Below are 9,574 nucleotides of genomic sequence, written 5' to 3'. Positions count from 1 at the left end.
TATCCAGCATCTGGTTGCTCTGTTTAGCATCGGTTTAATTTTTTTACTGGGGGTTTGTGTTTTTATTTATGTCCTGTGTGCACTAATTGTTAAAAGAAAATCTCTATTAACATTTCTGGCCATCCCCTTAAAATAAAGATTCCTTTTAGCCGCAATTTGCAGCAATAAGGAATCCTTATTTGCCTAGACGTATAAGTGATTGACAGGGACAGGGGCTCCAATAGGAGCCTGTTCTGGTGATCACTGAGAAGGTGCTGCCAGATGCCGAATGGGATGGAGGGAAGCACTACCATCTGTATCACCTCCAGGCACCTGTTATGAACTTACGCTCCTCGGCGCATGGTAACCGGCAAAGGAGACATAGGGTGAGATTCAAATGATATATCACGCCCAATTTCCTTTCTAAAATGATCTCCGTTATTGCACATATTGCGCCCATAGTAATCAGGGTTTACTGTGTAAAGGGTTGGGTGCCTTGCTACTCCAAGGGTAGCAAGCTGAAATAATGATACCATGCCCCCGAGGGCAGAAACAGAACGAGTGTGGAAAGGGGTGAAAAGAATTGAATCCCGCCCATAGTGTCTTCAGATTCACCCTCTCTAACTCTGCAGCAGCGAGGATGTATCTGTGTCACATGTGCCAGGGGGTAGGGGGAGCCGATATTCCGTAGTCTATAATAAATTATGCCGGCTTGGTCACCGCACTCAGTGTCCTGATATCCGCAGCAGTTGTTTGTGTGACCAGCATAAGTTGGGGGGGGGGGGGGGGGAATGTAAGAGAATTATGGTGGCTATGCTTTCTGCTTATGGAGGGGGGTGCTGGGGGAGAATGATGGTGGATGTGCTTTCTGTTTATGGAGGGGGGTTCAGGGGGGCTGATGGTGGCTGAGCTTTTTTTCATAGGCCTGTAACCAACTATTTGGAAACCCCCCTTTCAAAATCCTGCGTTCGCCACTGCATTGTTATATCTATTGAGTCTACTCTGTATTGCTAGTCCAGTGCAGTTTTATTGCATGCCATAATTTCTGCATTGTACAATGGGCCTAATTCTGAGTTGATCGCAGCAGCAAGTTTGTTAGCAATTGGGCAAAACCATGTGCACTGCAGGGGGAGCAGATATAACATTTGCACAGAGAGTTAGATTTGGGTAGGTTATTTTGTTTCTGTGCAGGGTAAATACTGGTTGCTTTATTTTTACACTGCAATTTAGATTTCAGTTTGAATACACCCCACCCAAATCTAACTCTCTCTGCACATGTTATATCTTCCCCTCCGGTAGTGCACATGGTTTTGCCCAACTGCTAACAAAATTGCTGCTGCAATCAACTCAGAATTAGGCCCAATGGGACTATGTGTGTGTGCATAAACAGTAGCTGCTGTGTGACCTCCATTTCGTGTATCTCACTCAGATTGCTATCCCTATATTCTATAACCTGAGGGGGCTAAGTGCGTCAGGTTTATCATTTAATATAGGTAGTTCGCAGGATATACTCAGTGCGTATTTTTCTCTGTGATTTTTAGTCACCATATACCTCTTGAATTCCCTGTTTGTGCTGATACACTGCACAGGGGGTTCTTGTCAGGTATTGTGCTGCTGATATTGTACTGTGTTGCCTTGCATTGAGCTTTCGGATATGTCAGCTACACAGGGCAATGGTGCTGGGGCTGATCCCACATTGCGTGGTGGTGACGCTGCAGACACATTTGGAGAAAACATAGCAGCTGAGGGTTCAGGTTCTGGGGGATCCTTACCCCCAAGTGGGACTGTAGCAACGGGGGTTCAAAATGACCCACCTTGGGCTACCTTCTCCACGCTATTGAATATACTGGTAACTAGACTAACGCCCCCTATGGGATCGCCTGTGCTGGTACAACCGCTTATAGGCCCTCATTCCGAGTTGTTTGCTCGTTGCCGATTTTCCCTATGCTGCGATTTGTTGCAAAATGCGCATGCGCAAGGCATGCAGGGCGCATTCGCTTAGTTTTTTAACTAAAAACTTAGTAGATTTGCTGTGGATTCTGCGGCGCTTTTCAGTCGCACTGCTGATCGGTGAGGTGATTGACAGGAAAGGGGCGTTTCTGGGTGGTAACTGAGCGTTTTCCGGGAGTGTGCTAAAAAACGCAGGCGTGTCAGGGAAAAACGCGGGAGTGTCTGGAGGAACGGGGGATTGGCTGGCCCAACGCAGGGCGTGCTTGTGACGTCAAACCAGGAACTAAACGGACTGAGCTGATCGCAATCTGTGAGTAGGTCTGGAGCTACTCAGAAACTGCAAAGAATTATTTATTAGCAGTTCTGCTAATCTTTCGTTCGCTATTCTGCTAAGCTAAGATACACTCCCAGAGGGCGGCGGTATAGCGTGTGCAATGCTGCTAAAAGCAGCTACCGAGCGATCAACTCGGAATGAGGGCCATAGTCCCCATGGTTAACCCGCCATGGGCAGATCAACTGTCCGCTCAGTTACACTTCTGATGCCGGGGTACGGGAAGTCGTCACTTGAGGTTACGCCGTATCCTTCAAGAATCGTCCCCCCTCATCGATTTTGCCTGACAGACGTTCCTTCGGATCAGGTGAAGGCAAAAACTCTTCGTTCGGTGGTACAGTCCCTCCTGGACACAAGAGTGGTAGTACAGGTGCCTCTGGCTCAGAGAGGCAGGGGGTACTATTCACCGTTGTTCCTAGTCCCGAAACCGAATGGGTCCTCCCGGCCCATTCTCAACCTCAAGTCCTTGAACAAATATGTGAGGGTCTCCAAGTTTTGTATGGAAAATCTTCGCTCTATTGTTCTGACCTTGGAACCCGGCGATTATATGGTCTCCCTGGACATACAGGATGCTTACCTGCATATTCCCATTGCAGTGTCGCACTAGCAGTACCTGGGGTTTGTGGTTGGCAACCTCCATTACCAATTTCGGGCGTTGCCTTTTGGTTTGACCACGGCTCCGCGAGTCTTCACCAAGGTCATGGCGATAATGACGGCTGTACTCCGCCGTCAAGGGGTCAGGATCCTACTGTACCTGGACAACTTGTTGATCCTGGCAAATTGCCCAGAAATTCTCCTACACCATCTGGATCTGACTATCCAGTTTCTGCAAGCCCATGGGTGGCTCATCAACTGGAAGATATCTTCCCTGGTCCCTGCTCAGAGCATGGTGCACCTGGGGGCGTTGTTGGACACTCACAACCAGAGGTTGTACTTGTCTCAGGAGAAAGTCCTGAAGCTTCAGGACAGGATTCGATGCTTCCTATCTCGTCCGCAAGTGTTGATACATTCGGCAATTCAAATGACGTGGTGGAGTACGCTCAATTCCATTCCCGCCCTCTACAGAAGCTGATTATTGCCAAGTGGGATGGCCTGCCTCACCGGATCAGGTCTCAAATGATCGCCTTGTCTCCTGAGGTCCGTCTGTCACTGAGCTGGTGGCTTCAGGACCAACGATTGAGCAGGGGTCATCCCTTCTGGATTGCCAACTGGGTCCTTCTGATGATGGATGCCAGTCTGAGAGGTTGGGGCGCGGTGTTGGAGCAACACTCCCTTCAGGGTCGGTGGACCAAGGAGGAGTCTCTCCTCCCGATAAACATTCTGGAATTGCGGGTGGTGTTAAACTCATTGAACTTGGCCCAGCATTTAATACAGTCAGACAATGCCACCACTGTGGCGTACATCAATCATCAAGGCAGCACTCAAAGCCGCATGGCAATTAAGGAAGTATCATGGATTCTTCAGTGGGCGGAACGCCATCTGCCAGCCATATCAGCAGTGTTCATTCCGGGGGTCCTAAACTGGGAAGCGGACTTTCTCAGTCGTCAGGACATACACGCCGGAGAGTGGAGCCTCAACACAATCACAAGGTTCCGGTCTTCGGAGCAAGGACAAGGGATCCTCAAGCAACGTTTGTGGACGCACTGGCAATTCCATGGAACTTTCAGCTGCCATATGTGTTCCCTCCGGTGTCTCTCATGCCCAGAGTAATAAGAAAGTTCAAGCAAGGAGGAGGAATCCTACTTCTGATCGCTCCAGCGTGGCCCAGGTGGCATTGGTTCTCAGACCTTCAGGGTCTCTCGATAGAGCGTCCCCCTTCTACTTCCACAGCACCCAGATCTCCTTGTTCAGGGCCCCTTTGTATATCAGGATTTAGCCCAGTTAGCTTTGACGGCATGGCTCTTGAAGCTTCCGTCTTGAAGGCCAAAGGAAGGCCTGTAAACCGGTGCCTGCTCGGATTTATCATAGGGTCTGGAATTCTTACTTTGCTTGGTGCGCATCTAACAATCATGATGCTTACAAGTAGAGATGAGCGGGTTCGGTTTCTCTGAATCCGAACCCGCCAGAACTTCATGTTTTTTTTCACGGGTCCGAGCGACTCGGATCTTCCCGCCTTGCTCGGTTAACCCGAGCGCGCCCGAACGTCATCATGACGCTGTCGGATTCTCGCGAGGCTCGGATTCTATCGCGAGACTCGGATTCTATATAAGGAGCCGCGCGTCGCCGCCATTTTCACACGTGCATTGAGATTGATAGGGAGAGGACGTGGCTGGCGTCCTCTCCATTTAGATTATAAGAGACTGAGAGAGATTTACTGGAGCTGACTAGGAGGAGTACTGTTACTGTAGAAGTGTAGAGACTGAGTGGAGAGAGTTTACTAGTGAGGACAGTGCAGTTTACTTTATAATCCGTTCTCTGCCTGAAAAAAGCGATACACAGCACACAGTGACTCAGTCACATACCATATCTGTGTGCACTGCTCAGGCTCAGGCCAGTGTGCTGCATCATCTATTATCTATATATAATATTATATATATCTGTCTGACTGCTCAGCTCACACAGCTTATAATTGTGGGGGAGACTGGGGAGCACTACTGCAGTGCCAGTTATAGGTTATAGCAGGAGCCAGGAGTACATAATATATTATATAGTGAGTGACCACCAGACACACAGTGCAGTTTATTTAATATATCCGTTCTCTGCCTGAAAAAAGCGATACACACAGTGACTCAGTCAGTCACATACCATATCTGTGTGCACTGCTCAGGCTCAGGCCAGTGTGCTGCATCATCTATTATCTATATATAATATTATATATATCTGTCTGACTGCTCAGCTCACACAGCTTATAATTGTGGGGGAGACTGGGGAGCACTACTGCAGTGCCAGTTATAGGTTATAGCAGGAGCCAGGAGTACATAATATATTATATAGTGAGTGACCACCAGACACACAGTGCAGTTTATTTAATATATCCGTTCTCTGCCTGAAAAAAGCGATACACACAGTGACTCAGTCAGTCACATACCATATCTGTGTGCACTGCTCAGGCTCAGGCCAGTGTGCTGCATCATCTATTATCTATATATAATATTATATATATCTGTCTGACTGCTCAGCTCACACAGCTTATAATTGTGGGGGAGACTGGGGAGCACTACTGCAGTGCCAGTTATAGGTTATAGCAGGAGCCAGGAGTACATAATATATTATATAGTGAGTGACCACCAGACACACAGTGCAGTTTATTTAATATATCCGTTCTCTGCCTGAAAAAAGCGATACACACAGTGACTCAGTCAGTCACATACCATATCTGTGTGCACTGCTCAGGCTCAGGCCAGTGTGCTGCATCATCTATTATCTATATATAATATTATATATATCTGTCTGACTGCTCAGCTCACACAGCTTATAATTGTGGGGGAGACTGGGGAGCACTACTGCAGTGCCAGTTATAGGTTATAGCAGGAGCCAGGAGTACATAATATATTATATAGTGAGTGACCACCAGACACACAGTGCAGTTTATTTAATATATCCGTTCTCTGCCTGAAAAAAGCGATACACACAGTGACTCAGTCAGTCACATACCATATCTGTGTGCACTGCTCAGGCTCAGGCCAGTGTGCTGCATCATCTATTATCTATATATAATATTATATATATCTGTCTGACTGCTCAGCTCACACAGCTTATAATTGTGGGGGAGACTGGGGAGCACTACTGCAGTGCCAGTTATAGGTTATAGCAGGAGCCAGGAGTACATAATATATTATATAGTGAGTGACCACCAGACACACAGTGCAGTTTATTTAATATATCCGTTCTCTGCCTGAAAAAAGCGATACACACAGTGACTCAGTCAGTCACATACCATATCTGTGTGCACTGCTCAGGCTCAGGCCAGTGTGCTGCATCATCTATTATCTATATATAATATTATATATATCTGTCTGACTGCTCAGCTCACACAGCTTATAATTGTGGGGGAGACTGGGGAGCACTACTGCAGTGCCAGTTATAGGTTATAGCAGGAGCCAGGAGTACATATTATATTAAAATTAAACAGTGCACACTTTTGCTGCAGGAGTGCCACTGCCAGTGTGACTGACCAGTGACCTGACCACACTGACCACCAGTATAGTTAGTAGTATACTTATATTGTGATTGCCTGAAAAAGTTAAACACTCGTCGTGTGACTTCACTTGTGTGTTTTTTTTTTTTTATTCTATAAAAATAAAACTCATTCTGCTGACAGACAGTGTCCTGCAGGTCCGTCATTATATAATATATAATATATACCTGTCCGGCTGCAGTAGTGATATATATATATTTTTTATATCATTTATCATCCAGTCGCAGCAGACACAGTACGGTAGTTCACGGCTGTGGCTACCTCTGTGTCTCTGCACTCGGCAGGCAGTCCGTCCATAATTGTAATACCACCTAACCGTGGATTTTTTTCATTCTTCTTTATACATACATAGTTACATAGACATCTTCTCTTTATCAACCAGTCTATATTAGCTGCAGACACAGTACAGTACGGTAGTTCACGGCTGTGGCTACCTCTGTCTGCACTCGGCAGGCAGTCCGTCCATAATTGTATACCACCTAACCGTGGTTTTTTTTCATTCTTCTTTATACATACATAGTTACATAGACATCTTCTCTTTATCAACCAGTCTATATTAGCTGCAGACACAGTACAGTACGGTAGTTCACGGCTGTGGCTACCTCTGTGTCTGCACTCGGCAGGCAGTCCGTCCATAATTGTATACCACCTAACCGTGGATTTTTTTCAGTCTTCTTTATACATACATAGTTACATAGACATCTTCTCTTTATCAACCAGTCTATATTAGCTGCAGACACAGTACAGTACGGTAGTTCACGGCTGTGGCTACCTCTGTGTCTGCAGTCGGCAGGCAGTCCATAATTGTATACTAGTATCCATCTCCATTGTTTACCTGAGGTGCCTTTTAGTTGTGCCTATTAAAATATGGAGAACAAAAATGTTGAGGTTCCAAAATTAGGGAAAGATCAAGATCCACTTCCACCTCGTGCTGAAGCTGCTGCCACTAGTCATGGCCGAGACGATGAAATGCCAGCAACGTCGTCTGCCAAGGCCGATGCCCAATGTCATAGTACAGAGCATGTCAAATCCAAAACACCAAATATCAGAAAAAAAAGGACTCCAAAACCTAAAATAAAATTGTCGGAGGAGAAGCGTAAACTTGCCAATATGCCATTTACCACACGGAGTGGCAAGGAACGGCTGAGGCCCTTGCCTATGTTCATGGCTAGTGGTTCAGCTTCACATGAGGATGGAAGCACTCAGCCTCTCGCTAGAAAAATGAAAAGACTCAAGCTGGCAAAAGCAGCACAGCAAAGAACTGTGCATTCTTCGAAATCCCAAATCCACAAGGAGAGTCCAATTGTGTCGGTTGCGATGCCTGACCTTCCCAACACTGGACGTGAAGAGCATGCGCCTTCCACCATTTGCACGCCCCCTGCAAGTGCTGGAAGGAGCACCCGCAGTCCAGTTCCTGATAGTCAGATTGAAGATGTCAGTGTTGAAGTACACCAGGATGAGGAGGATATGGGTGTTGCTGGCGCTGGGGAGGAAATTGACCAGGAGGATTCTGATGGTGAGGTGGTTTGTTTAAGTCAGGCACCCGGGGAGACACCTGTTGTCCGTGGGAGGAATATGGCCGTTGACATGCCAGGTGAAAATACCAAAAAAATCAGCTCTTCGGTGTGGAGGTATTTCACCAGAAATGCGGACAACAGGTGTCAAGCCGTGTGTTCCCTTTGTCAAGCTGTAATAAGTAGGGGTAAGGACGTTAACCACCTCGGAACATCCTCCCTTATACGTCACCTGCAGCGCATTCATAATAAGTCAGTGACAAGTTCAAAAACTTTGGGTGACAGCGGAAGCAGTCCACTGACCAGTAAATCCCTTCCTCTTGTAACCAAGCTCACGCAAACCACCCCACCAACTCCCTCAGTGTCAATTTCCTCCTTCCCCAGGAATGCCAATAGTCCTGCAGGCCATGTCACTGGCAATTCTGACGAGTCCTCTCCTGCCTGGGATTCCTCCGATGCATCCTTGCGTGTAACGCCTACTGCTGCTGGCGCTGCTGTTGTTGCCGCTGGGAGTCGATGGTCATCCCAGAGGGGAAGTCGTAAGCCCACTTGTACTACTTCCAGTAAGCAATTGACTGTTCAACAGTCCTTTGCGAGGAAGATGAAATATCACAGCAGTCATCCTACTGCAAAGCGGATAACTGAGGCCTTGGCATCCTGGGTGGTGAGAAACGTGGTTCCGGTATCCATCATTACTGCAGAGCCAACTAGAGACTTGTTGGAGGTACTGTGTCCCCGGTACCAAATACCATCTAGGTTCCATTTCTCTAGGCAGGCGATACCGAAAATGTACACAGACCTCAGAAAAAGAGTCACCAGTGTCCTAAAAAATGCAGCTGTACCCAATGTCCACTTAACCACGGACATGTGGACAAGTGGAGCAGGGCAGGGTCAGGACTATATGACTGAAGCGGATAACTGAAGCCTTGACAACTATGTTGGTGTTAGACGTGCGTCCGGTATCCGCCGTTAGTTCACAGGGAACTAGACAATTTATTGAGGCAGTGTGCCCCCCATTACCAAATACCATCTAGGTTCCACTTCTCTAGGCAGGCGATACGAGAATGTACACGGACGTCAGAAAAAGACTCACCAGTGTCCTAAAAAATGCAGTTGTACCCAATGTCCACTTAACCACGGACATGTGGACAAGTGGAGCAGGGCAGGGTCAGGACTATATGACTGACAGCCCACTGGGTAGATGTATGGACTCCCGCCGCAAGAACAGCAGCGGCGGCACCAGCAGCAGCATCTCGCAAAACGCCAACTCTTTCCTAGGCAGGCTACGCTTTGTATCACCGGTTTCCAGAATACGCACACAGCTGAAAAACCTCTTACGGCAACTGAGGAAGATCATCGCGGAATGGCTTACCCCCAATTGGACTCTCCTGTGGATTTGTGGCATCGGACAACGCCAGCAATATTGTGTGTGCATTAAATATGGGCAAATTCCAGCACGTCCCCATGTTTTGCACATACCTTGAATTTGGTGGTGCAGAATTTTTTAAAAAACGACAGGGGCGTGCAAGAGATGCTGTCGGTGGCCAGAAAAATTGCGGGACACTTTCGGCGTACAGGCACCACGTACAGAAGACTGGAGCACCACCAAAAAACTACTGAACCTGCCCTGCCATCATCTGAAGCAAGAAGTGGTAACGAGGT

Source organism: Pseudophryne corroboree, chromosome 3 (genome assembly GCF_028390025.1).
Source record: "Pseudophryne corroboree isolate aPseCor3 chromosome 3, aPseCor3.hap2, whole genome shotgun sequence".
NCBI classification, from domain to species: domain Eukaryota; kingdom Metazoa; phylum Chordata; class Amphibia; order Anura; family Myobatrachidae; genus Pseudophryne; species Pseudophryne corroboree.
Note: the sequence above shows the minus strand (reverse complement) of the source record.